The 26,010-nt window shown below is 36.9% G+C and overlaps 1 protein-coding gene across 6 annotated transcripts in view; it reads right to left on the bottom strand.

The window, feature by feature from the left end:
- Positions 1 to 26,010, bottom strand: part of SPIN1 (spindlin 1) — a 119,334-nt gene that overhangs the window by 62,758 nt on the left and 30,566 nt on the right. The window contains exon 1 of one of the 6 annotated variants that reach the window (XM_044003750.1): positions 22,159 to 22,281. The exons of the other annotated variants lie outside the window; for them this stretch is intronic. The gene's annotated coding sequence lies outside the window, so the exon portion shown is untranslated. Of the gene's footprint in view, positions 1 to 22,158; positions 22,282 to 26,010 lie in introns of those variants that run through there. 6 annotated transcript variants of the gene reach the window in all.

Raw genomic sequence — 26,010 nt, 5'->3', positions numbered from 1 at the left:
CCATCGGGGCAGCTAAGGTGGTGCAGTGGATAGATAGAGCGCTGGCCCTGGAGTCAGGAGGACCTGAGTTCAAATACGGCCTCAGACACTTAACACTTACTGGCTGTGTGACCCTGCGCAAGTCATTTAACCCCAATTGCCACACACACACACACACACACAGAAATTCAGAACCATCTAAATCAGGACCACCTGGTTAGTCAGTCAGACTACCCTTAGGAACAATCAAACCACTCCTAATTTCAGGAGAGACAAAGGCAGAAGAATGAATACTCTTTTGGTAAAGGGTCCAACCCAAGTCGGCTTTTGTTTACAGACAAAAAAAAAAATAGGTGTATGTCCCAGGAGCTAGTTGTTGGAAGGGAATAATGCCATGCTTTCCTTTCTTTTCTTTAAAAAAAAAAATAATAAACATTTCATTTAAAGTTTTGAGTTCCAAATTCTCTCTCTCCTTCCTTGTCATTCCCCCTCCCTGAGATGGTAAGCAATCAGATATAGGTTATATATGTGCAATTATCTAAAACATTACTATATTAGTCATTTTGTGTAAGAAAACTTGGATAAAAGAAAAAAATGAAAGTAAAAAATAGCATGCTTCAGTCTGTGTTCAATTAATATAGGTTCTTTTTTTGGAGGTAGATAGTATGCTTCATCATTAGTCCTTTGGAATTGTCTTGGATCATTGTATGGCTGAGAATAGTTGTCATTCACCAATATTGCAGTCGCAGTGCACAATGTTCTGCTAGTTATGATTCTCTTTCAACAAGGTCTTTAAGATGATTTGAATTGTATTTTTGAGCTTAAGTGAAAAATGGGGGCTTGACAAAATGGGGGATGGGGTCATTTACAGAGTAGAATAAAGTATTAAATGATATAGCATAATTTTAATTCTCTCCACGCCATATATCACAATAAATTCCAATTAGATAAAGATCTAAGTAGAAAAATTTGCACCATAAAAAGATCTGAAATCAGAAAAGATAAGAAATAGGAAGAAGATGTTATACTAATTGGTGGGAAAAGTTTGATATCCAGTTCAATAGGGAATTGATATGTACAAGATTAAGTTATTTTCCAATATACAAAGGATATAGTCTAAGAAGAAATTTTTAAAACTATCAACAACTTTATAAAGTGCTAAAGATATCTAATAATCAGAAAAATGGAAATTAAAACAACCCTAAGGCATCATATACACACCAAGTGATGGCCAAGGACACATAATTTATTGTAGGAGGAAATGTGGGAAAGAAAACTCCCAAATTCACTGTGAAATGGAGCTGTGAGCTGGCCCAATTCTTTTGGTAAATAATTTGGAATTATGTATGAAGTTATTAAACTATTCTTACCTTTACTAGGACTATACCCAAAGAAGGTATATATGAGCAAGAAAAGACCCATATATACAAAAATGTAAATAACAGCATTTTCTTTAACAACAAAAAATTGAGAAAAAATGTCCCCAATGATTAGGGAAAGGCTAAACAATGTAAATATAATACAATATTATTGCTTCATATGGAATTATGATTTTTTTAAATCAAAGAAATAGGTTTAATACAATAACTACAATAATGTAAATCAAATCATCACAGACAACAATACTATGGTCAAATACAATGTTCAAAGTCTATAACCCACTATCAAGATTAAAGGGCAAAGCCTTTCTTTGTATTAGCAAGTAGCCCACAAAAGTATAAAATTACATCTGCTTTCAATAACAATCACACATTTTAGGTAGTTCTACTTAACTCTTGAAATGATGCTTCTCTGGGCCTTTGAATTAAAAGAGTTCTGCCCAAAATATTTATCAATAGATTTTTTAAATGAAGCTTTTAGTTCAGCTCAAAGTTCACTAGAGAGATAGACATCCTGGAGATCTATTCAAAATGTTTTAAAAGTAATAGATGGGGCAGCTAGGTGGCGCAGTGGATAAAGCACTGGCCCTGGATTCAGGAGTACCTGAGTTCAAATCCGGCCTCAGATACTTGACACTTACTAGCTGTGTGACCCTGGGCAAGTCACTTAACCCCCACTGTCCTGCAAAAAACCAAACAAAAAAACAACAATAATAACAAAAAGTAATAGACTTTTTTTTTACAGGTTAGCTAAATTTAAAAAAACTAAATAGAAAGTATAAATGCTAAGAATGAGAGGTCAAAATATGACTAAGAACTACTCTAACTCTTTGGAGCTGTGCTTTTCCACTACTCTCTTTTTGCCGTATCCAGAGGGTGAAGATAGATCCCAGTTATCACAACATAGCCATGAACAGAACCAGTGTGAGGGAAAGGACTTTCCTTCCCCCACCTCCCTCTTTTTCACCCTGGCTCCAAGAAATGGTTTCTGTGGTTAGTCTTCCTCAGTTTCAGGGGCAGGTGCCAAAGGCAATCCATAACCCAAGGACCCAGCAATTTGAGCCACAGCAACTTTTGGGGCAGGATTTCAGTCAGGGTGGTAAAGCCAGTCAACCTGGCAAGGATGCCCCAGGAAGCCAGGATCAAGTCCAAGGGAGGTTTTAGACTTAGAACTGGGAATGTGCTCTATAGGAACCAAGCTAAACTATGAACCTACTCCTCTTCCTCTCTCCAGAAACTGAGGTGGTACAGGGGAGGAGGGTTATGTCTACAGAGAAGAATTATGTCTCCCACATTTGGGGGGAGTAAGTTTACATATTTGTTATCTGAAGTTTGGAGGTTTATTTTTTTTTTAATGAAGTCAAAACAAGGAAAAGGAGAAACTCTCAGCCATATACATACAATATTTTTAAATATCCAAGATCCACATTTTCATAAATAGTATAGGCCCTTTCTCCACTCTATTAAACAGGCTTAATGAAATGGTATATTTGAAAAAAATTAAATAGGTGAGCCTCTTGCAAGCTGGTGATCAAACATGGGACATTATTTAATATTGAGCTTGATAGTATCCATCATATAGTTTAAAAAGGCATGAGGAGAATTTTTGCAAAGGTACTTACAAAATGTAACTAAAGAAATATAGATTTGTTTTCTAGCAAAATAGTATTGATGGGATACTTACTAAATGACAAGACACAACGAAAGGATACAAAATGTAATTTACTTTTCCAGTCCAAAATAACCTTGCAATCCAGTTGCAAAGATAAAAACTCAAAAAAACCAAGCAGTAAAATAAATGTCATGAGACAATATTTTATATTAAAAGGGTCAAATCCTGGGCTGCTTAAGTGCTGCCCAAACCAGTTTATGTTTAATAAAATAAAATTGAAAAAGAAAATGCTAATTTGTGATTTTCTAAGTCAATATTAAAGAACCCTTTCTATTTCAGTTTGCCACTGCTGCTAAGCGTTATTAATAATTTAAATTAATAATAGCACATAACATGAATGCTAGGAGTTCAGAAGTTGGCAAAACCAGCTAGCCCTAATACATGGATATGATTCAGATAGGCTGAAAGGGTAAAAAAAATTTTAAAACAGGATGTATGGAGGAGGATCACATAATCAGTTTTGAGTTTAAAGATCCTAAGATGTCATCTAGCCCAGTGATTCTCAAACTACAATCCACAGACCACTAAGGATGCCCTAGATCCACAAGTTCAAAATTATTTTCATAATAGCATTAAGATATTATTTGCTGGGGCAGCTAGGTGGTGCAGGGGCAGCTAGGTGGCACAGTGGATAAAGCACTGGCCCTGTATTCAGGAGGACCTGAGTTCAAATCCAGCCTCAGACACTTGACACTTACTAGCTGTGTGACCCTGGGCAAGTCACTTAACCCTCATTGCCCTGCCCCAATGAATGAATAAATGAATAAGATATTATTTGCTTTTATCACCCTCATCCTTTCACATTTACAAATTGCCGTTTTCCTGAGAGTCTATGACCTATGAAATAAAGATTCAGCTGCAAACACGAAGATGAAATTAATATCTTGTCTGCAGAATTATAGTTTTGCTTTACAAATAGATGAATCTATGGGTGTGGCTGGACTTGTTTTTTCTTTTTTGTTATTTTAATCTGGTATTAACACCAACTAATCATGGAAGATCATCTAAATTGATATTTGGCAAAACCACACAAGTGGTATTGAAATACTGAAAGTACTTAATATTTGTTTTTTAATCTCATGTGTATCCCAGAACAACTCTGTTGACATTTGCACTAAGGGTGCAAATATGAAAATGGTAGGTAAAATTTCTTGATCTCTTAGCACAAATCAAGGGAGTGACAGGCACCAACTATACGAATAGTGATGATAATGTTCTTCACTGCCATGTAGCACTCAGTACAAATGAATGAATAAAGGGGCAGCTAGGTGGCGCAGTGGATAGAGCACCGGCCCTGGATTCAGGAGTACCTGAGTTCAAATCTGGTCTCAGACACTTAACACTTACTAGCTGTGTGACCCTGGGCAAGTCACTTAACCCCAATTGCCCCGCAAAAAAAAAAATTTTTAAATGAATGAATAAATAAGTAAATAAATGAGGAATCATATTAATTTTTTTAAATGCTGGCTTCAACTTAAGAAATGTCCTTGATGAAACAATATTATTAATTTTTTTAAAAATATGGACCATAGAGTACACATCTTTTCAATATTCTGTTTAAAGAATTGAGAAATATAAAGTATTTGTAATATAGACTGAGGTATGATGGTTATCTTAAGAAAAAGCATTTACACAATTGTTTGATTTTCAAGCTGAACTAGTTACTTTTTTTTCATGGAACACACTTTTATCTTGAAAAAACAACTTACAATGCCACGGTGATTCAGAGGTGGTTATCTGACAGACAGTTTCACAAAAATTAACAAAAATGAGCTTGTCACTTCAAGTGAAAATTAAAATTTTGTAAGACATGTATCCACCACCAGTGAGCTTGTTAAGTCTCCAATAACTAAAGACTCATCTGTAGAGATAAGTGCTGCTATCAATGAATGTGACTTTTTTGGTATTGTATAATAAAATGTGAACATTTGGAAATCTGTAGAAGTCAGAATTTTCCAAAGGATCAACATTTATTACAAAACCATGCCTATGTAAAAGATTCATTCAAATTGCAAGATAAATCAATGGATTTTACTGTAACAGAGTGCAAAAAGGTCTGATATCATTTCAGATTCCATACTGGAATTAGCCTTTAAGAAACTACCACTTGTCAAGTTTCAATGTAGTATCAAAGAAGAATATCCATAATTGTCTGAAAAGGATCTTAAAATACTCCTCGCTTTCCAACTACATTATCTATGTGAGGCTAGATTTTGTTCTTATACTTCAACCAAACCAACATATTGCAACAGATCAAATGCAGAAGCAGATATAAGAATCTTGCTGTCTTCTATTACACCAGACATAAAAATTTGAAAAAATGTAAAGCAATGCCCCTCTTTTCATTATTTTTTTTTCTTTTGGAAAAATCATTTTCACTAAAAAAAAATGTTATTTACATTAACATGTAATGGGTTTTTTATTTTAAATAAGTACATACTTTAGAATTTTACTAAAATTTAATAAACAAAAGCTCTTTGAGTTACTCAATAATTTTTAAGAGTATAAATGGTTCCTGAGACCAAAACAGCTGAGAACTAATCTGGCCCAATCCTTTCAAATTAGAGGTGAGCAAACTAAATCCAAAAGGTTAAATGACTAGTTTGAGGTCACACAAATAGTATATAACAATCAGCATTCATGCCCCAGATCTTCAGACTTGAAATTCGGTTTTGCTTAGCTGTTTTCCCCGTTATGACACCTCATGGAGTTGGGGAGGAGGGGTAGGAAGGGTAGGAGTGGATATATGAAAATGACTATAATGTTGAAACAAAAGCATCCATAAAATTTACTTAGAAAAGGTGGACACAGGAAAATAACATATACATACACTAACTTGCTTCTTCTTTAGTCGTGTTCAACTCTTCACATTCCCATTTGGGGGGTTTCTTCGTAAAGATACTGGAGTGGTTTGCCAGGTCCTTCTCCAGCTTTTTTTTTTTTTTAAACAGATGAGGAAACTAAGGCAAAGAGGGTTAAGTGACTTGCCCCTGATCACATGGCTAATGAGTATCTGAGGCCAGATTTAAATTCACTGAAGATGAATCTTCCTGATTCCAAGCTCTATCCACTGTACCACCTAGCTGTCCCCACATACACTAATTAGACATACACAAAAATACACAAAATTGAAGGGCCAAAGCAAAATGGACAGAAGCAATAGCAGAACATATTATCACCTTTGCCATGTGTGACAACATTTGTTTCATGTTCTGAACCTAGTAGTCCACTACCTCTCTTCTGAGATAAGGGAGGCATGCTTCACCATCAGTCTTGGAAATTTACAGCTGGCCACTGCACAGAGAAGATTGTTCTGATGTCTTGTGTGTTACTTTTTCTTTATAATATTGTGATCGCTGTGTAAAATGGCCTCTTGGTTCTGCTTGCTTTACTCTGCATCATTTCATAGAAATCTTCATTAGTTCTGAATTTACCATAGTTTTTTGTTTGTTTGTTTGTTTTTTAGTGAGGCAATTGGGGTTAAGTGACTTGCCCAGGGTCACACAGCTAGTAAGTGTTAAGTGTCTGAGGCCGGATTTGAACTCAGGTACTCCTGACTCCAGGGCCAGTGCTCTATCCACTGCGCCATCTAGCTGCCCCTACCATATTGTTTTTACGCAGTATCTTTACATTCAAAAACTATCAACTGTTCTGACATACTCTCATCACTAGGCTTATGTTTCTGTTCTCTACTAATCTCTCTCACACACACACACACACACACACACACACACACACACACACACACACACAATGTTGCTATAAAATGGGATCTTTCCCCTTTTGCTTTAAGAAATACATACAAGAGTGATAATGCCCATTTAAGTCATGCCTGAGTGATATTTCTAATATAATTCTAATATGTTTTCTAGAATTGGTGAACCAATTCAAAATTCCACCAAGTGTCACTTGTTTTATGTACTTCCATAGTTTGACAGTGGCCTTTCAACTTTTGACATCTTTATAAATATATTGAAAGCAAAGTGAAACTGCAGAACTGTTTTAATGTGCATTTATCTTCACTTTAAAATTAAAATATCAATAAGTTTATTAATTATTCATGAGGTGAATTATTCTGATTGTCAGTAATTTGCATTTCTTCTTCTGAAAACTGTTTATATTCTTTGACTACTTCTTTCATATCAATTACATATATTTTTTATTCTGTTACCTATATGTCATTTGATACACTTTTCCCCATGCAACAGTTTCTATTCCGGTTATAGTTGCATTTTATCTATGCAAAAGCTTTTGAACTTAATATAATCGATATTGTCTACTATGGAAGCCAATTTATCTTAGATATTTCCATTATGAAAACTGTTCTCCATTATAGTCGAAAGAATGGAGTTTTTCTCCTCACTTGCCTCCCTAATTGCAAGTAGTTCCATTTTTTGGTAGTCCATCACAGGCTGCTCAAAGAATTTTTTTTTACCCAATTATAAAAACTAACTTAAGTGACCTTTAAATGTTTGATTTAGCAATTTTTCTTGAACTGAAGCAATGGCAAAATAGAGAAAACATTTATTAAGCACTTACTACGTGGCAGCCAAGGTGGTAAACCCTGGGAATACAAAATACAAGAAAAGAAATATAATTCCTGCCTTCAAAGAGTTCTAATGAAGTAAGACAAAACATAAAAAGGAACTGAAAAGATAAGGGGAAAACTGTACTACCATACACCCAAGGCAGAGATTCAGAAACTGGGCTGAACTGGAAGTATGTATTGCTGGGTGCAGAGGCTACTGGAGTAGAGACACTGACAGAAGCAGAAGGGCAGTCCAGGGAGTCAGGGGGTTGGAAGATATTCCAATTTCTATACTCAAGAGGTCTAACTGTTTGACATCCTAATGTTCCTCCATTCCCCTTTGAGTTAAGAGTACTAGAGCAACTCTGGCAGTTTTGTAGAAGTGGTTTCCCCATTAGCCAGCTGGTTGTGTAACAGAAATTTTGCCAAGAGGGTAGTCTTTACTCTAAAACACTATTTGGACTTTTTAAATGATTATTGTACCCATTCATTTGATTAAGAACTCTCCCTTAAGTGGCACAGTGGATAAAGCAGTGGCCCTGAATTCAGGAGGACCCGAGTTCAAATACAACCGCAGACACTTGATGCGTACTAGCTGTATGACCCTGGCCAAGTCACTGGTTTTGCCACCCTCCCCCTCAAAAAAAAACAGAAAATAATTCTTCCTCTAGCCATTGCTACCCAAAGGTACTTCCTTCTATTGATATGACCTGTAATAGTTATGACCATTCAGAGCTTATTTGCTCTAAACCTTATTACTTCTAAATTGCTTTATAGTAGTCTCACATATTTTTGTCAAACAGGGAGTCAGGATTCCAGCAGCTTGTCTTTTAATCTGAATCCAATTTAATTATTGCTGTTATGTTCCATTGCTTTTGCATTTCACTTAAGTCTATCTAGTTATTTTTTCAAAATGTTTAACCAGGACCAATGAGTTTCAATTATAATATAGTCTGAGAAACGGGAATGTTAAAGAGTTCCTTCATTTCTTTTTTCATTATTAAATCTTTATTTCTGTAATAATTGTTGAACTGATATAAATCTCAAATATACAGCTGGTAATCCTAATACCACTGAGGTCTCTGTCCTTTTAAATATTTTTGGCTAAGATTCATTTCACTTAACATTTACTATCTGTGTGACCCTGGGCAAGTCACTTAACCCCAAAACTGCCTCACCAAAAAAAAAAAATTAAGATTCATTTCACAATAAATATTGTCATTTCTTTTGTTTGTTGATCAGGTTAATTTCTTCTTGTTTTTAAGCTGGTCTTAGAGAGTTGGGTCTATCCTTTCATGTTGCCATATTTTTCCTTTATTCCCTTAGGCAAGTTAAACATGAACAGAAGAAATTTTTTTATACTATCAATTACCAAATTATTTTATTAATTAATTTAATAAATAATGTGGGGTTTTCCCTTCAACATTCTTTATAAGAGGTGGCACTGTATAATCTATCTTAAATGTCAGTCAGTCGATACCATCTATGAAGAACCTACTATGTACCAGGCATTGTGCTAAGTGCTAGAGATAAAAAGAAAGGCAAAAGACAGTCTCTTCACATCAGGAGCTCAGAATCTAATAGGGGAGACATTAACTAAACAAACACCTGCAAACAAGCTACATACAGGATTACATAGGAAATAATTAACAGAAAGTACTCAAATTAAGAGGGATTGAGAAAGGCTTCCCATAAAATGTGGGATTTTAGGCGGTGCTTAAAAGGCAGTCAGGAAAGGCAAAAAAGCAGAGATGAGGCAAGAATGTTCCAGGCATAGGGGACAGCCAGAGAAAATGCTCAGAGATAAAAGATGGCGTTTCTTGTTCAAGAAACAACAAGGAGACTAGATCAGAAAGTACATAGCGCAAGTTTAAGAAGAAAAGGAGAGGGGGCAGCTAGGTGGCACAGTCGATAGAGCACCGGCCCTGGAGTCAGGAGTACCTGAGTTCAAATCCAGCCTCAGACACTTAACACTTAACTAGCTGTGTGACCCTAGGCAAGTCACTTAACCCCAATTGCCTCACCAAAAACAAACAGACAAACCACAAAAAAAAGGAAAGGAGAGAGGGGATGGGGACAGAATTGCATTATTCAGGACTCCTAAAGGAAAACAGGGGGGGTTTATATTTGAAGCTATAGTTATAGGGACATGGGAATTGACTGGGGGGGGGGGGCGCCCTGACAGTCAGATCCTCTTTAGGAAAAGTACTTTGGTGGCTGAATGGAAGATGGAGTGGAGTGGACCAATCACAACAGTCCAAGAATGAGGGGATGAGGGCCTCCACCAGGGTGGTAGCAGTATCAAAGAGGAGAGAGGGGGAGTATTTGAGAGATGTTGCAAAGTTGAAATACACAGGCCCAGGCAACAGATTGGGTAAGGGGGATGAGAAAGGAGTTGATGATTCCTAGGTTGCAAGCCTGGGAGACTGGGAGGATGGTAGTGCCCACAACACTAATAAGAAAGTTTGGAAATGGAGAGAGTTTAGAGGAAAGAAAATGAGTTAGTTCAGTTTGAGACATGCTAAGTGTAAGATATCCAAGGCTGAGGTGTTTGAAAGGCAGCTGTAAGTCAATTCCTGGAAGTAGGCAGAGAGGTTGGAGAGTTTGGGGCTGGAGAGACAGATTTGAAGAATCATCAGCATACCAATGATAACTGAATCCAAGGGAGCTGATAAAATCACCAAGTAAAGTAGTATAGGGGAGAAGAGAAGGTGGTCCAGGGCAGAGCCAAGGGGCTACACACCAGGATGTGACCTGGACGAGGACCTGGCAAAAAAGACTGAAAAGGAGAGATTAGATAGAAAGGAAAATCTACAAATCAGTCTATAGGTAACACAAGTTAATGCAATCTAGAAGAAAAAAGTAAACCTTCACTTGGTGTATGAATGTTTAAATTTTTCTTAATCATAAAATTAAATGTGTATTATTCATTAACAACAGGACAATCATCATCAGTATAGTTTTCTTCCCCCTAAAATTTGAGACAATTTAAAACCAAGTTTTGCAGATTCCAGCTACCAGTGTGCTCCAGTTTATTTTATTTATTTTATTTTATTTATTTACCACATAAGCCTTCAGATTTTACCAGATGTCCAAAGGTGTCTGGTAATTAGTAGCAATGGTTTAACAGTCTAGTACTGACAGAAATACATAAATTACTTTCAGAAAGAACCTAGACTCGGAATAATTTCTTTAGCATTCCTTCATAAATTATAAAAATAAATATGTAGGAAACTCACAGGAATCTACCATCAGGTATATACAACTTGGAAAATTACTACTGATGGGAATAATATACGAGGGTTTTTTCAGTCATGTATGTATAGTGGATAGAGAACTGGTCTCAACAGGAAGACCTGGTTTCAAGAACCAAGTCAGCTTTTCTTTTTGTTTTTTTGTTTTTTTTTAAGTGAGGCAATTGGGGTTACATGACTTGCCCAGGGTCACACAGCTAGTAAGTGTTAAGTGTCTGAGGCCAGATTTGAACTCAGGTCCTCCTGACTCCAGGGCCGGTGCTCTATCCACTGTGCCACCTAGCTGCCCCCTAAGTCAGCTTGTTGAACCTCAGGCAAGGAACTTTTCTCTGTGGCCCAGTTAACCCCCTAAGACTAACTCTACATTACAGAACAACTGCTCATCTGCACAGGAAGAGGAAGTTTCTTACCCAGAGAGAGCTTCCTACACAGATGAAATCACACATCAGGATTTTTTCTTTTTCCTTTTTTTAAGTGTGTACAAAATTTTATCTATAATCTTTTTTCTTATTAAATGATATTATGACCTCAAGTTCAAACACCAACAAAATTCACTAAACATACTTCAAAACCATATTTGATTAAAGTAATTAAGGAAACACAACTTCTGTGTCAAAAGGAACTGACAGCAGGCAAAAGCAGCACACATTCAGAATATATGCTATTTTATAAAGTATTTCTTTTCAGTAAAATCCTAGCAAAAAAACTAGGCCCAGTAGGAAAAATTCACTAAGAACTAGTAGGAAACGTATCAAGAATGTAAAGATGGTTCAAACTGGAGAAACAATTAGTATAATTAATCACACAAACATCCAATAACATAGGTTTTTTCAATAGCTACAAATAACCTTTAAGAATACAATTCTTGGGGCAACTAGGTGGCACAGTGGATAAAGCACCAGCCCTGGATTCAGGAGGACCTGAGTTCAAATCCAGCCTCAGACACTTCACACTTAACTAGCTGTGTAACCCTAGGCAAGTCACTTTACCCTCATTACCCCACCCCCCAAAATACATACATACAATTTTTCCTCATTTATGTTAAAAATTGTAAAAATAACAGGCATCGAAAAAAACTATAAAATGATAAAAAGTCAATATGATCTTTAATACAACTTAGAACAAGAATAAGCATATCTGTAATGGAGAAAGAATTAAAGATAGAGCAAGGATTATCCCTCCTCCTACCACTTTACATAGTTCTTGAAATACTAGTCAGAGCAATAAGAAAGTAACATTAAAGGCAAATACATTGGCAAAAATGAGAAACAATTTTCCCTCTGTGCAAATCAACATAATTGTTTGCTAAAAAAAAAAAAAAAAACCCAGAGAATCAGCCAAGAAGGGGAGATAGAACAACATAATGCATGGAGAGATGGTCTTAAGAGTAAGGAAAAACTGGGTCCAAGTCCAGCCTCTGATACATACTGGCTATGTGACCCTAAAAAGTCACTTAACTTTTCAGGGTCTCCAGGCAACTCTACAAGATTGCAAAGCAGCTACCAATATGCACTGGTAGAGAGGATACCCTATGCCAACCTCTCAACCCCAACCCAATCTTTTCCCATCCCTGCCATCAAAAGGTAGCAAGAGGGGGCGGGTAGGTGGCTCACTGGATAAAGCACTGGCCCTGGATTCAGGAGGACCCGAGTTCAAATCTGGCCTCAGACACTTGACACTTGCTAACTGTGTGGCCTTGGGCAAGTCATTTAACCCTCATTGCCCCATAGCCAAAAAAAAAAAGTTGCAAGATAAATCTTTTTTTTTTTTGAAGATAAATAAATCGTAATGATTTCTATTCAGGTCTAAAATAAACTGGAGCAGAAAATGTAAAGCTGTAAGTCCATAATATTCATAGGAGTTAACCTATGAAGACCCATTCAGGAATTATATGTAAACAACTATGAAACATGCTTTTCAGACTTTTTTTTTAATTACTGAACAATCATTATTTGTGGCTGGGACCTATCAAAATATTAATTATTCTACCTAAATGAATTTGCAGGGAGACTACTTCAATAAATTTACAAGAGATTATTTTATTGTTGTTGTTCAGTCATACCAACTTTTTGTGACCCCATTTGGGGTTTTCTTGGCAAAGATAATGGAATGGCTTGCCATTTCCTTCTCCAGCTCATTTTACAGATGAGAAAACTAAGGCAAACAGAGTCATACAAAGTGCCTGAGGCCATATTTGAACTCAGGTCTTCCTAACTCCAGGCTTAGCCCTCCATTCACTGGACCACCTAGCCACCCGATTATTATGATTTTTTTTTAAGTGAGGCAATTGGGGTTAAGTGACTTGCCCAGGGTCACACAGCTAGTAAGTATTAAGTGTCTGAGGCCGGATTTGAACTCAGGTACTCCTGACTCCAGGGCCGGTGCTCTATCCACTGCACCATCTAGCTGCCCCCGCTGCCCGATTATTTTATAGAAACTAGACAAAAAATTTAAAAGATTTCCAAATTTTGTTTGGAAAAAATTAAAACTTCTAGAATCTTAAAAAAAAAAAGTTAGGAATGAAAAAGACCTAGCAAATTTTCAGGTCTCAAACTACATTATAAAGTGGTAATTAAGGGGGGGGAACTCACTATTTTGTATTAATTTTAAATGGAGAGGGGAAAATATATCAGTGGAATCGACTGGTTAATAACTCGAATCACTGAAAACTGCAAGCCATTGGTGGATAAACTCAAAAATATAAATTATATGAGAAAGGACACCCTATTTGACAGGAATTGCCAGGAAGAATGGGAAGCAACTTGGTTTAAATAAGCACAGACCACACGAAGTTTCAAATGAATGTGTACAATAAACAAAAGTCATATCACTGAAAAAAATTACAGGAGAATGAAGAGGTACATTTCACCAGAATGGAAGGTGAATTTTTTTTTAACATTTTCCTGATGTCTTTTTACTTCATAGTTAGTTCCATACATGCTGCCCACCATGAACACTCATGGATCAATGGATATCAAAGGATAGAGTGCTGGGCCTGGGAAGTTCAAATTCAGTCCCAGATACTAAGCTGTGTGATCCCGAGTAAGTTTCTTAGCCTCTGTTTGCCTCATTTTCTTCATCTGTAAAACGGGGATAATAATAGGATCTACCTTGTAGTATTGTTGTGAGGACCAAATGAGATAATAACTGTAAAGTGGGAGGGCAGCTAGGTGGTGAAGTGGATAAAGCACTGGCCCTGGACTCAGGAGGACCTGAGTTCAAATCCAACCTAAGACACTTGACACTTACTAGCTGTGTGGCTCTGGGCAAGTCACTTAACCCTCAATGCCCCACCAAAAAAAAAAAAAAAAAGCAATGAAAAGTTGCAAAAAGGTAGATTTTCCCTAGTCTTAAGGAAAAATTTCCTTTCTACCAATCAGAGAGCTATAAAAAAGTAAAATGAGTTGCTGGGAAGAAGTGAGTTCCCAGGAAGTACCATACCAATCAAATTATCAAAGAATTATTTCCAGAGCTAGAAAAAAATAACAAAAAATTATCTGTAAAAAACAAAAGGTCAAGAATAGCAGAATCAATGAAAATGAGCGTGAAGGAAGGCAGCCTAGCATTACCAAATTTCAATCTATAATTATAAAGTCGTAATCATGAAAACAATCTGGTATTGACTAAGAAATAGAGTGGTGCAAGTTCCTCAGATAAAGACCACATTTCTCAAATATATAGGGAACTGAGCCAAATTTACAAAAAGCCATTGCACAACTGATAATTGATCAAAGGATTTTGTACAAACAGTTTTTAGGAAATGAAATCAAAGCTATCAATAGTCACGAAGAAAAGCTCTAAGTTAATAATTAGAAAAATGCAAATTAAAACTGTGAGATACCACCTCACATCCCATCAGATTGGCTATATGACAAATGAAAAGTCCAAGAGACAGTTTTTGGGTAATTAATAATCAATTTATTAATTAGACTAGCAATCAGCGGTCTCTCTCATAACCAAAGACAAAGGCATAGAGATAAATGAATGCTTAAATACGTTTGGAAAAGGGGTTGCACCTGACAGTGAAAAAAATCAACACTGATTGTGATGTAGGAGGCAAAAAAGGGGTTAACAGAAAAACCTAAGACCCAAGCTCTAATTTAGATCTGAGCTCTAAAAAGGATTCAGATCCCAGTTAATGGATAACTTAAGGGCAGCTAGGTGGCACAGTGGCTAAAGCACTGGTCCTGGATTCAGGAGGACCTGAGTTCAAATCCGACCACAAACACTTGACACTTACTAGCTGTGTGACCCTGGGCACAAAAAAAAAAAAAAAAAAGGATAACTTAAGACTTGAGTCTTCATTAAGTCAAGTCAGAAAAAAAAAATACAAGTCAGGGCCTGGGTTCTCCTTACCCACATTAATCAGCACTCATAACAAGAACATAAAGAGGCAGGTCATAGAGACCTTAACTATAACAATGATACACTGACAGGATATAGAAATTCAAACTGATAAATGAAAATATTTTGAAACTAGACATGGGAATCAAAAAGTGATGTGCAGAAAAAGCCAAATTTGTCCCCAGATTCACCTTATGACATGTAAAACACACCTCCTCAGAATAAGGTACTTCCCTTGGGGGTTGGCTCAAGCCCCCAGGAACTCCAAATTAGGATAGGCCCTCCCCTGTACCTCCCCAAGGTGGAGATTATTATGAGACTGATAATCAATTTATCCATACTATAAATATATCTTTTCTTTCCCTATTCAAGAGATACCTTTCCACTTTTCTGGTTCTCTCCCTGTGTTCACTCACAGTATTGCAATAAAACTTGGGAGACTGAGTCACTGAGTCTTGTAATTCTTTTGAGATAACTCAATCAATTTGACCCTAAATCCATCCCATCAATTGGTTAAAGATTCAAGTAGGTGAACTAAAAGCCCTCAGACTCTGCCAGCTGTAAATGTGGCTTGAATAAGAGACTTAGCTGCCTTCAGCACTCCAGAATCTGTCTCCACCCAGACAGACTCAATTTGAAAGGGGTGGGAACCTAAGGCTTTTAAAGGCTGAAATTCACCTAGATTAGATTCTCTGTGTGGGGATTATTCCCAGGCAAACTCATCTATCAGAAGTATTCTTCAGAGACCTGCCCATAGGAGCTGGGCTTTGAATGACAAAGAGAAAATAACCTGGATCCCAATAACTGGTTATTAATATAATAGAAAAAATCATCTCAGCTAAAATGACAGAAAAGGAAAATGACAAATGCTGGAGATACGGAAAGATAGAAACACTAATATACTGTTGATGGAGTTGTGACCTGGTCCAAACATTCTGAAGACTTTGAAACTATACCCAAAGGGTTATCAAAATGTGCATATCCTCTTAACCAGTAACACCATTACTAGGTCTGTATCCCAAAGAACTCAAAGAAGGGGGGGGGGGGGGCAACTAGGTAGTACAGTAGATAAAGCACCAGTCCTGGATTCAGGAGGACCTGCCAGGGCCCATAACCCAGAAGTATCAGTACTACAAAGCTCTCAACTTGCCAGGGTAAGAAGGCTCTGCCAGTGCCAGGCCAGAGAACTGAGGAACAGAGGGCGTGAAAAAAGGACAGTGAATGTGGATGTGGATACGGATGCAGATAGATGTGTAGCACTCCACCAAGCTTAAGGGAAGGGGCACAGGAGCAGATGGGGCTAGTTCTGACCACGCAAAATTCAGGAAGGGCAGAGATCTTGGGCTGGTGAAAACATCAAATATGGGAGGAGGCTGAGAAACTTTGAGATCCAGCCACGTAGGAAATCACAACTGGAGAGGGAGGCCCTGAAAGTGCCAAAGACTCCAGGAAGAAGAAATTTCAAAGTTCTTGAACATAAACAGATAAATCAACAGGAAAAACATTAACAGAAGGAAATATGGCTTCCAGATCTAGTAAACCAGTTCTGCCATTTATGAATACTGAAAAATAAAGGGAAATGATTTAACACCTGATGCGACAAAACACCCTGTGGAATTTGAGAAGAATATAAACCACAACATGCTGCTCCCGAGTAACTTTTTTTTTTTTTTTAAGTGAGGCAATTGGGGTTAAGTGACTTGCCCAGGGTCATACAGCTAGTAAGTGTTAAGTGTCTGAGGCCATATTTGAACTCAGGTACTCCTGACTCCAAGGCTGGTGCTCTATCCATTGCACCACCTAGTAGTTTTTAAAAATAGAATTATTATAATGGAAAAAAGCACTAGAGGCCTTTCCAATAAGATCAGGGATAAAACAAGCATGTACGTTGTGATATCATCAGTATTTGATATAGTTTTATAAACGTGAGCATTTCCTTCAGGATCAAATATAAAATCATGTTTGTCCTTCAAAGACCTTTCATAACCTACTCATCCTCAAATCTTTCCAATCTTCTTACAACCTACTACCCAACAAATAAGTTTTCAATCCAGTGACAATGGCCTTCTGATCACAAACAAAGCACTCTACCTTTCCACTTCAGGCATTTTCTCTGGCTGTCTCCCATGCCATGCTCACCCTCCTCATCTCCTTTTACTGGCTTCCCTGGCTTCCTTGAAATCCCAACTAAAATCCCATCTTCTACAGGAAGCCATTCCCAACCCCCCTTAATTCTACTGTCTTCCTTCTTTAATTATTTCCTATTTATGTTTGTATATAGTCTTTCCTATTAGATTGTAAGCTCCCTGAGGGCAAGGTCATTCTGTTCTTTTTGTATCACCAGCACTTGGCATGGCATATAGTAAGAGCTTAATAAATGTTCACTGATTGTCATTCCTGGAAAGTACATGCCAATCAATTGTCTTATGGTTCCAATGACCATTTCTGTGACTTTCCAAAATGAGATACCTCTTCTTGGCCATTACTTTCCTATATACATTTTCTTTCCTATTAGAATGTAAGAGGGGCAGCTACGTGACACAGTGGGCCTGGAGTCAAGAGAACCTGAGTTCAAATCTGGCCTCAGACACTTAACACTTAATAGCTGTGTGACCGGAGGCAAGTCACTTAACCCCAATTGCCTCACAAAAACAAAACAAAAACAAACAAACAAACAAAAGAATGTAAGGTCCTTGGGCTAGCAACTCTCTATCATCCTTCCTTTTTTAAATATTTTTATCTCCAAAGCCTATGATACTTCCTGGAATATACTAAGTGCTTAATAAATATTTTTTCTTTCATTCATTCAAATGGAATGAATAATTTCCAAGTAAAGATGATGATGATGATGATTTGCCAATTAAGCTAATAACATTAATGAAATGGATATTTACAAAACCATAAAATATTCAAAATAACATGTCAAGAAAGAATTCATGCAACAACCTCAAGGGAAAAAATGAACAAGCCATAAAGAAACTTGGAGGTATGGGGGGGAGGGGAGGGGGAACAGAAGCAATTGGATTTATGAATGAATTCTATAAAACATTCAAAGTCAAGCTAATTAGATAGCAAACAGAGACAGCATGGTATAGTGGATATGTAGGGCTAGCCTTGGAATCATGAAGGCCTATATTCAAGCCTCGTCTCTGACACATGAGTAGCCCAGGGTCATACAGCTAGCATGTGTCAGAGTCACTCTACCTGTCAGTGCTCTAGGCAAACTGATGAGGATGATGAAGATGGTGACAACCTATCTGTGTGATCTTGGGCAAGTCACTTAATCTCTGTTTGCCTAAGCAAAAAGATCCACTGGATCTACTGGAGAAGGAAACTGCAAAACACTCCAGTATCCTTACCAAGAAAACTCCATGGACAGATACCATCCATGGGGTGACAAAGAGTTGAACACAACTGAATGACAACAAAGACAATAATGATAGCCAGATTTTGTAAAGTGCTTTTATATAACATGAGCCCAGTGAAGTAGGTGCTATTATTCCATTTTATAGATGAAGAAACTGAAGCCAAGAGAAATAGTGACTTGCCCTGGGTCACACAGCTAGTATGGCCTTCTAAAGCAGAATTCAAAACTCATATCCTCCTGAATCCAAGTTCAACACTCTTATCAAATGTACCACCTACTTGGCTCTATAACTTTTAATTTGCAAGGAAGGTAGTTACAGAGGATGTATGCTTATTTGAGAGGTACCTGAGTCAATGAATTCACAGGTCCAGTTTCTCTTTCTTGAGCCTATTAAGTCAATAAGCATTTAAGCTCCTACTAAGTCCTACACAGAGTACTAAGTATTCTCAAGAAGTTCAATCAAATGGATGAGACAGTATTCCAAGAACTATGTACAAACAAGGTATTAACAGGATTAAACTAGAGATGATCTCAGAGGCAAGGTACTGATTAAAGATGACTTAGAAAGGCTTCTTGCAGAAGGTAAGCCAGGAGAGTTCTTACATTGAAAGACAGCCACTGAAAATAACTAAAATTGGATGACAGACTGCATGAAGAGTCAAAGAGATCCTACTGATCCTGTGATACAAATATGACCAGGAACAGTTTGAACTTCTACCAAGCATGCAAGGTTTGTCTCATATTAGAAAAACCGTAAATCTATTTAATTAACATCAAAAACCAGAGGAATGGCTGAGTGTGGCAGAACATGCCTGTAGTCTCTGTTCCTGGGGAGACTAAGGCTGGTGGATCTCTTGAGTTTAGGAGTTCTGAGTCACAGCGGGGCTAAAGTTCATTGGTTGTACCCACTAAGCACAGTCTAAAGATGTTGACTTCACAAGAACAAAGAACCACCAGGCTACCTAAAAAGGGGTGAACTGGCCCAAGTCAGCAAAAAAGAGCAGGGAATACCCCAGCAATGCATAATTATTCTGAAAATAAGAAGGAATTGAGAACTATACATTCTACTCTGCTGCTCTTCCTTACCATTTCATTTGTATATAACTTCTCAAAATATTTAAAATCAAGTATATCAAACCATAAGGAACAAATTCCTCCCCAACATTCTCCCCACCAAAAAAAAATATTTTCTGCAATGAAACTTTACTAATTAAAATCTGACCTATGGAGAACTTTCAATTAAGGAAGGAAATACTATGAATATGTGTTTGAAGAATAAGAAAAATACTGAAACTTTCTCAAAAAAATTAAAACAGCAAAGTACTACTTGAGATAAGTAGAGTTGGAAAAGGAAAAAAGGGATTGTTGCAAAACTGTATTTTGATCTATGCTGACAAAACAGGATTTTTCATATATGTGTGTATTTCTTTCATTAGTTCTTCCTCTGAAGTGATTCTGTCCTGAAAAGTCTGTAACTTTATTCAAAACTTCTGATCATAAGAATGCAAATTAGTCAATTTTGAATTACTCCAGTTCTCTTCCTCTCTCTTGCTCAAATGGTCAAATCCCAAGACTTTCTTTGTACTACTTGCAAATGACCTCACCAAATTTAGTAATACCAGTGAATGACCTGCTAGAAGTTAGGAATGGAAAAGTTGGAAGAGATTAGGACAGTGCACTTCTTAGCTCTCAGAGAAAATAATGCTGACATATGAATTTTGAAACTTAGATGTGAAGAGAACATCCATTCTATTTAACCACAGGCAAAGTCAAAGCACATATTAATTGCTGGATGTTGAATCCAGTTCTCCAACTAATTTCAATTATAAAATTAGATGTTTCTTTTTTCAACAAAACAAAACAAAACTACCTGAGACCCCACATCTTTACAAGCCTTTTAAAAGAAAATCATTTGGGGCAGCTAGGTGGCACAATGGATAAAGCACCAGCCCTGGATTCAGGAGGACCTGATTTCAAATCCGGCCTCAGACACTTGACACTTATTAGCTGTGAGACTCTGGGCAAGTCACTTAACCCTCATTGCCCCACCAAAAAAAAAAAAAAAAAGAAAGAAAGAAAGAAAAAGAAAGAAAATCACAAAATACCACCAGAAAATAACACACACACACACACACACACACACACGAATACAAAGTAAGTTGGGTTACTTTATTTGAATCAAACTGAATGTAATTCTCAAGGAAAAAATACAAAACACCAAATCCATTAAAATGCCCCATTAATGCATTCTTTGAAGAGGTTATTAAGGGTAAAACAATAGGGTTTACAAACTCTGAAAGGACCTATCCAATCAACAGATTGACTGATGATTGAACTAGAGGGCTTTACAACTCAGGTCCACCCAGCTCTATTAGTAAATGCTCATCAACAGAAGGTTAGGCACCTGGTGATGAATTCGTTTTTGGTTACAGCAATCCAAGTAGTATTTAGAGTAGTAGTTAATGGTAGTGGTGGTTGGTAGTAATAATAGTAATAAACATTTCTACAGCCCTTCTACATTTGCAAAGAGTTTTATATGTCTTCTTATTTGGTGCTCATCAACCCTGTGAGATAGGCATTACTGTTTACAGATAGGAAATGGGCTGAGTAGACTATCTACTAAGGAGTGAAGAATTTATGTTAGTGTGCATATTTTTCTTAACATGACAAATTTTATCTTTACTGCAAAGAAAACACTAGCATAGAATAAAAGAGAGTTGGGTCTGGAATCAGAGGGGTTCAAATTGGTTCTGCCAATTAATACCAAGCCTTGGTTTCCTTTTCTATAAAATGAAAGGATTGTACCAGATATATGAGGCTCCTTCCAGCTTTAAGTATTTATATGAAAAGATAAATAAATATACTACATAGAAAATTAAGTTTAATATACAGTAAACTTTTTTGATTTCTGGGTCAAATTCTTTGGCAGCTTGTATATACACTTTTCTTCAATTTAGAAATAATTGATCTAAAGCAAAAGAGATGAAAAATTCATTACTAAAAGGATATTTTCACAAACTGTTTACAAGAATTATGAAATCATTTCATTCCCTATATAGCCATTTTTCTAAAAGTTTGAAGAGAGTAAATTTGCATAGTTATTAAAGGCCCTTTTTTCCTACTACTGAAGAGCCAGGAATATTATCATTCTTTAAATTAATAAATTACTGAGTGTAAGGAGGATCTCTAGGTTACTCTTTCCCACTAAGTTCACAGCACTTAGCATGAATTTGCCAACTGATCAAACACACACACACACACACACACACACACACACACACGCCTGGGATGTATGAAGGTGTGGTTAGGTAAGAATTAACAACTTAAGACCCAAGTTAAATAAACAATATACTGTTTTGTTCTTTAGTGGTCATATCCTTAAAGCCCACAAGATGGGGATGTTTCACATTAAAGTAAACCTTGTGAATTATTTTTTTAAAAAGTGCATGATCCTTAGCTCCTTCCTTACCTTTCCAGGAAGTTAGAGTTTTTCTCAGTTGAAAATGAAAGAGGCAAAAATCACATATTAACACTGTTTTCCTGGTAAGGATATTTTATTTGAATAAGACATCCTGTATAAGATATTTTTAGCAACCTTTATCTATTTAGCAGTTAATCTCTGTTTAATAAAGTACCTGTATTGAGATAAAGCTGCTGGACTTGGAGTCAGGAACACCTGAGTTCAAATCCTGCTTCAGACACATATTAGTTAGGAAATCACCCGAAATCACTTAACCTGTCTGCCTCAGTTTCCACATCTGTAAAATGGAGATAAATATAGCACCTATTATTGCCACAAAATTGCTATGACTATAAAAGAAGTTAATATTTGTTAAGCATTTTGCAAATCTTAAAGAACTATACATATCTATATCAGATTACCTGCTGTCTAGGGGAGGAGGAAGGGAGGGAGAAAAATCTGAAATTAGAAAACTGGTATAAACAAATGTTGAGGACTATCTTTACATATAATTGGAAAAAAAGAAAATACTTTTATCAGAAAAAAGAACTATATAAATATGAGCTATTAAAGCTAATATTACACATAAGAAAACTGAAATCCTGAGAGGTTTGGTCAAGTGACGTTACAAAACTAGTTAATGGCAGAATTATAACAGTATCTCAGGGCACTTTTCCATTATAAAAAAAGGAAAGGCTTAAAAGAGGAAGATATCACAAATGACAAAACTTTTAAGACTGAGGTACCAACAATGGTGTATGAATTAAAGGGAACAAAGTAAAATACATTTGACTTATACAATAAACCTTACAATTTTTTAGATCTTTAAAAAAATTTTAACATGCAATATGTCTTTCTGCTGGGCAGCTACATGGCACAGTGGACAGAGCACTGGCCCTGAAGTCAGAGAGAACTGAGTTCAAATGCAGCTTCAGACATTAGCTGTGTGACCCTAGGAAAGTCATTTACCCTGTTTACTTTAGTTCCTTATAAATGGCAAACCACTGGAATGTCTTTGCCAAGAAAACCCCAAATGGAGTCACAGAGAGTTGGACATGACTGAAATGACTCAACAACAAATGTCCTTTTCTGCAAACACTTGTCTTAGACATTTTGGCACTAAGTTCACAAGACATATTCTTTAACTCTTCAGTATGAAACCACTTTTATCTGAAATTCTTTGCTTGTTTTCTGAGGATTGGGCTACTTGCAGCAAGGATTGACCAGTTCTTTGCACTGTCCCCCTTTTTTTGTCCATACTTTACTTTGTGCTTCAGTAAAACATCCTATTTCATAATGGGCTTGAATAATTCTAGAAAAGCTTAACTTCCCCACACCTAATAGTCACTGAAGTCAATTCTTTAAAAGCCATTACCCCTTTCCCAGGAGTAATATCTATTCTTAAAAATGACAACAAAATAGAACAAAGAAACATGAAATATTAAAATATTTGTAGTCCCAAGTAATTCACACATTCTTGATGTTACCGCTGTAGGGATGGCAAGAGAGGGTATAGAGCACGAAGAAGGTGGAGTCAGAAATAAAGATGAAAAATAGTTTATAAATGTGAGTAAAAATGTAATTCTTAGGTTAATGATAATTAAGTGTGGAAAAACAATCTGTGAGTAGTAGTAGTTGCCTCCCTAGGGACCCAAATGGCCAGTTCCAGTTGGGCAATACTATTTCCCCTCCTCCCCCTCCTCCTCCTCCTCCTCCTCCTCCTCCTCCTCCTCCTCCTCCTCCTCCCCACCCTTTCTCTTCCCCTTCTCCCTCTGTCCACGTGGGGAGTCATACACATGGTGGGTGCTCTGTCCAAAAGAATACAAATTTTTATCACTTATACTTCACAAGATATCTTGGGGTTTAGGGGCTAGATTTTTCCCTCTACTTATTTGTTCTACTGTTCCCCACCCCCCCAAAAAAAACTGGGATAATTATCTCTTTTGTCTCATGTAGTTTTCATTTGTGATTTCTTGAAATATAGTTCTTAAAAAAATAAGCTTTGATGAAGTCCACTGAGATTCAAATGGAGCTACCTCACTAAGCCTTTAAACCCAAAGCATTCTCCTCTCACTGATTGGCCACTAATCAGTCCCAGACCATGGGACTTGTTCGTTGTTTGGGTTTTGATGGCTCTGAGCGAATATAAAAAGCAATTTTTTTCTGATCTAGCCAGAAACTCTGAGGGTCTTCCCCTCCCAGACTGATTTTTTGGTGAAGACAAACTAGGCCATCTTTTACCTCAATTCTTGCCGAGCCTTTAATTACAGAATGGTGTTGCCTCAAGACAAACTGAGACTGAGAAATAAAGACCCTGCCTTAAAAAGGTCAAGGTCTCCCATTGCATCTGGGGCCATCACCAGTCATCCTCATATAAGTCTTGCCATTGAACTCAGATGACTCTGGAGGAGAAAGTGAAGCCGATGACTTTGCATAGCCATGGCTCCACTTAAATTCAGTTCACTTGCAAGTCAAGATTTTACCCTCTTGATGTCACTGGTCCTCTTTGAGAACCTAGGATGAACAACAGCATTCCTTTCCTACACTTGTGGAATCCCTATCCCTACCTAACAGTTGTCCAATATTCCCTTCCTTCCCTTCTAATTAAAACAGGAAACACTGATCTTGGGTATTTATTTTTCCTTATATATTGGCTGATGATTTATCATGAATGACTTCTGACAGTATTAACAACAGAAGCTTAGATTTAGCATTACACCCTTTCAAATACATTATTAAATTCACTTGATCCTCACAACAATCCTTTAACTGTGCCAAATCCTGTGATTTTTACAGATGAAAAAATTGAGACTCGGGTTACTTGTTACTTGTTCACGTCCACACAGCTGTGGACACAAACTCAAAAATCATATTTTGACTTTTGTAATAATACTGAGAATACCGCCACCAAAAGGATGGCCATCAAATGATTTAATTTTTTTTTTTTTTGCCTCAGCAACTCATGGAAAATTGTCTACTAATATTTAGAATCTGCACTAGATAAATTAGTATACCAATAAAACTATATCTAAACTCTTCTGTTAGCTTTTCACATTCTGCCTCCAACCAATCCTTACAAAACTGATTTCAAATCTCCCCTCTGTACTCTAAGCTAAACTGGCCTACTAGCTATTTCCCCCTTTACAAACCCTCCATTCTCCTGCCTCTCTACTTTTCCATATGCTATCCTCATCACTACCATTCCTAGAATACATTTTTTCATCTCCAACTCTAATGAGAATCCCTAGCTTCAAGGTCACAAACCATTTTGAGGGTCTTTCTCAATTCTCCCAGTTGTTCTGTATATATTTTGCATTTACATGGGTCTTGTCCTTCCCTCATTCCTACTGTCCTTTTCTCTTGGTCCTTAAGGGGTTAGCAGTGGTTCCCTCTTATTGGTTCTCCAACCCTTAAGAAGGGAGACGCTGGTTTAAGAAGTCAACGCTAGGGGCAGCTAGGTGGGGCAGTGGATAGAGCACCAGCCCTGGAGTCAGGAGTACTGGAGTTCAAATCCGGCCTCAGACACTTGACACTTACTAGCTGTGTGACCCTGGGGAAGTCGCTTAACCCCAATTGCCTCCCTTAAAAAAAAAAAAAAAAAAGGTCAACGCTAAAAATTCTTTAACATACCTTAAGCAATAAATAATTGAAAATTTCATTTTACAAATGTTTATCTGGTAGCATAACAAGCATGTGTATGTTTGAAATATTATATGTTTGTTTCTGCAGCAATTCTAAATTGTCATGATCATGCACACAACAATTTTGATATTCATGCAGTGATTACATCAAAGTGATACTTAGAAATATTAAGTTCTTGCAGTTTCTCAACTTGTGATCAAATTTTCTCTCAACCCAGATGAATGTGAATCTCCCCATTTTTGTTCTATACCCACAGCAGAGTAGCTCCCTTGCTTCCCTGTTACCCTTAATTGTACCTCATCTGCTATGTAATCAAGTGATAAGGACATTAAGAACAGTTTTCATTCTTACAGCAATTTCAGACTTTCTGAAAACCAAGATCACT

Source organism: Dromiciops gliroides, chromosome 1 (assembly GCF_019393635.1).
Source record: "Dromiciops gliroides isolate mDroGli1 chromosome 1, mDroGli1.pri, whole genome shotgun sequence".
NCBI lineage: Eukaryota > Metazoa > Chordata > Mammalia > Microbiotheria > Microbiotheriidae > Dromiciops > Dromiciops gliroides.
The sequence above is the reverse complement of the archived record's forward strand: the minus strand, read 5'-3'. Positions and strand labels throughout refer to the sequence as shown.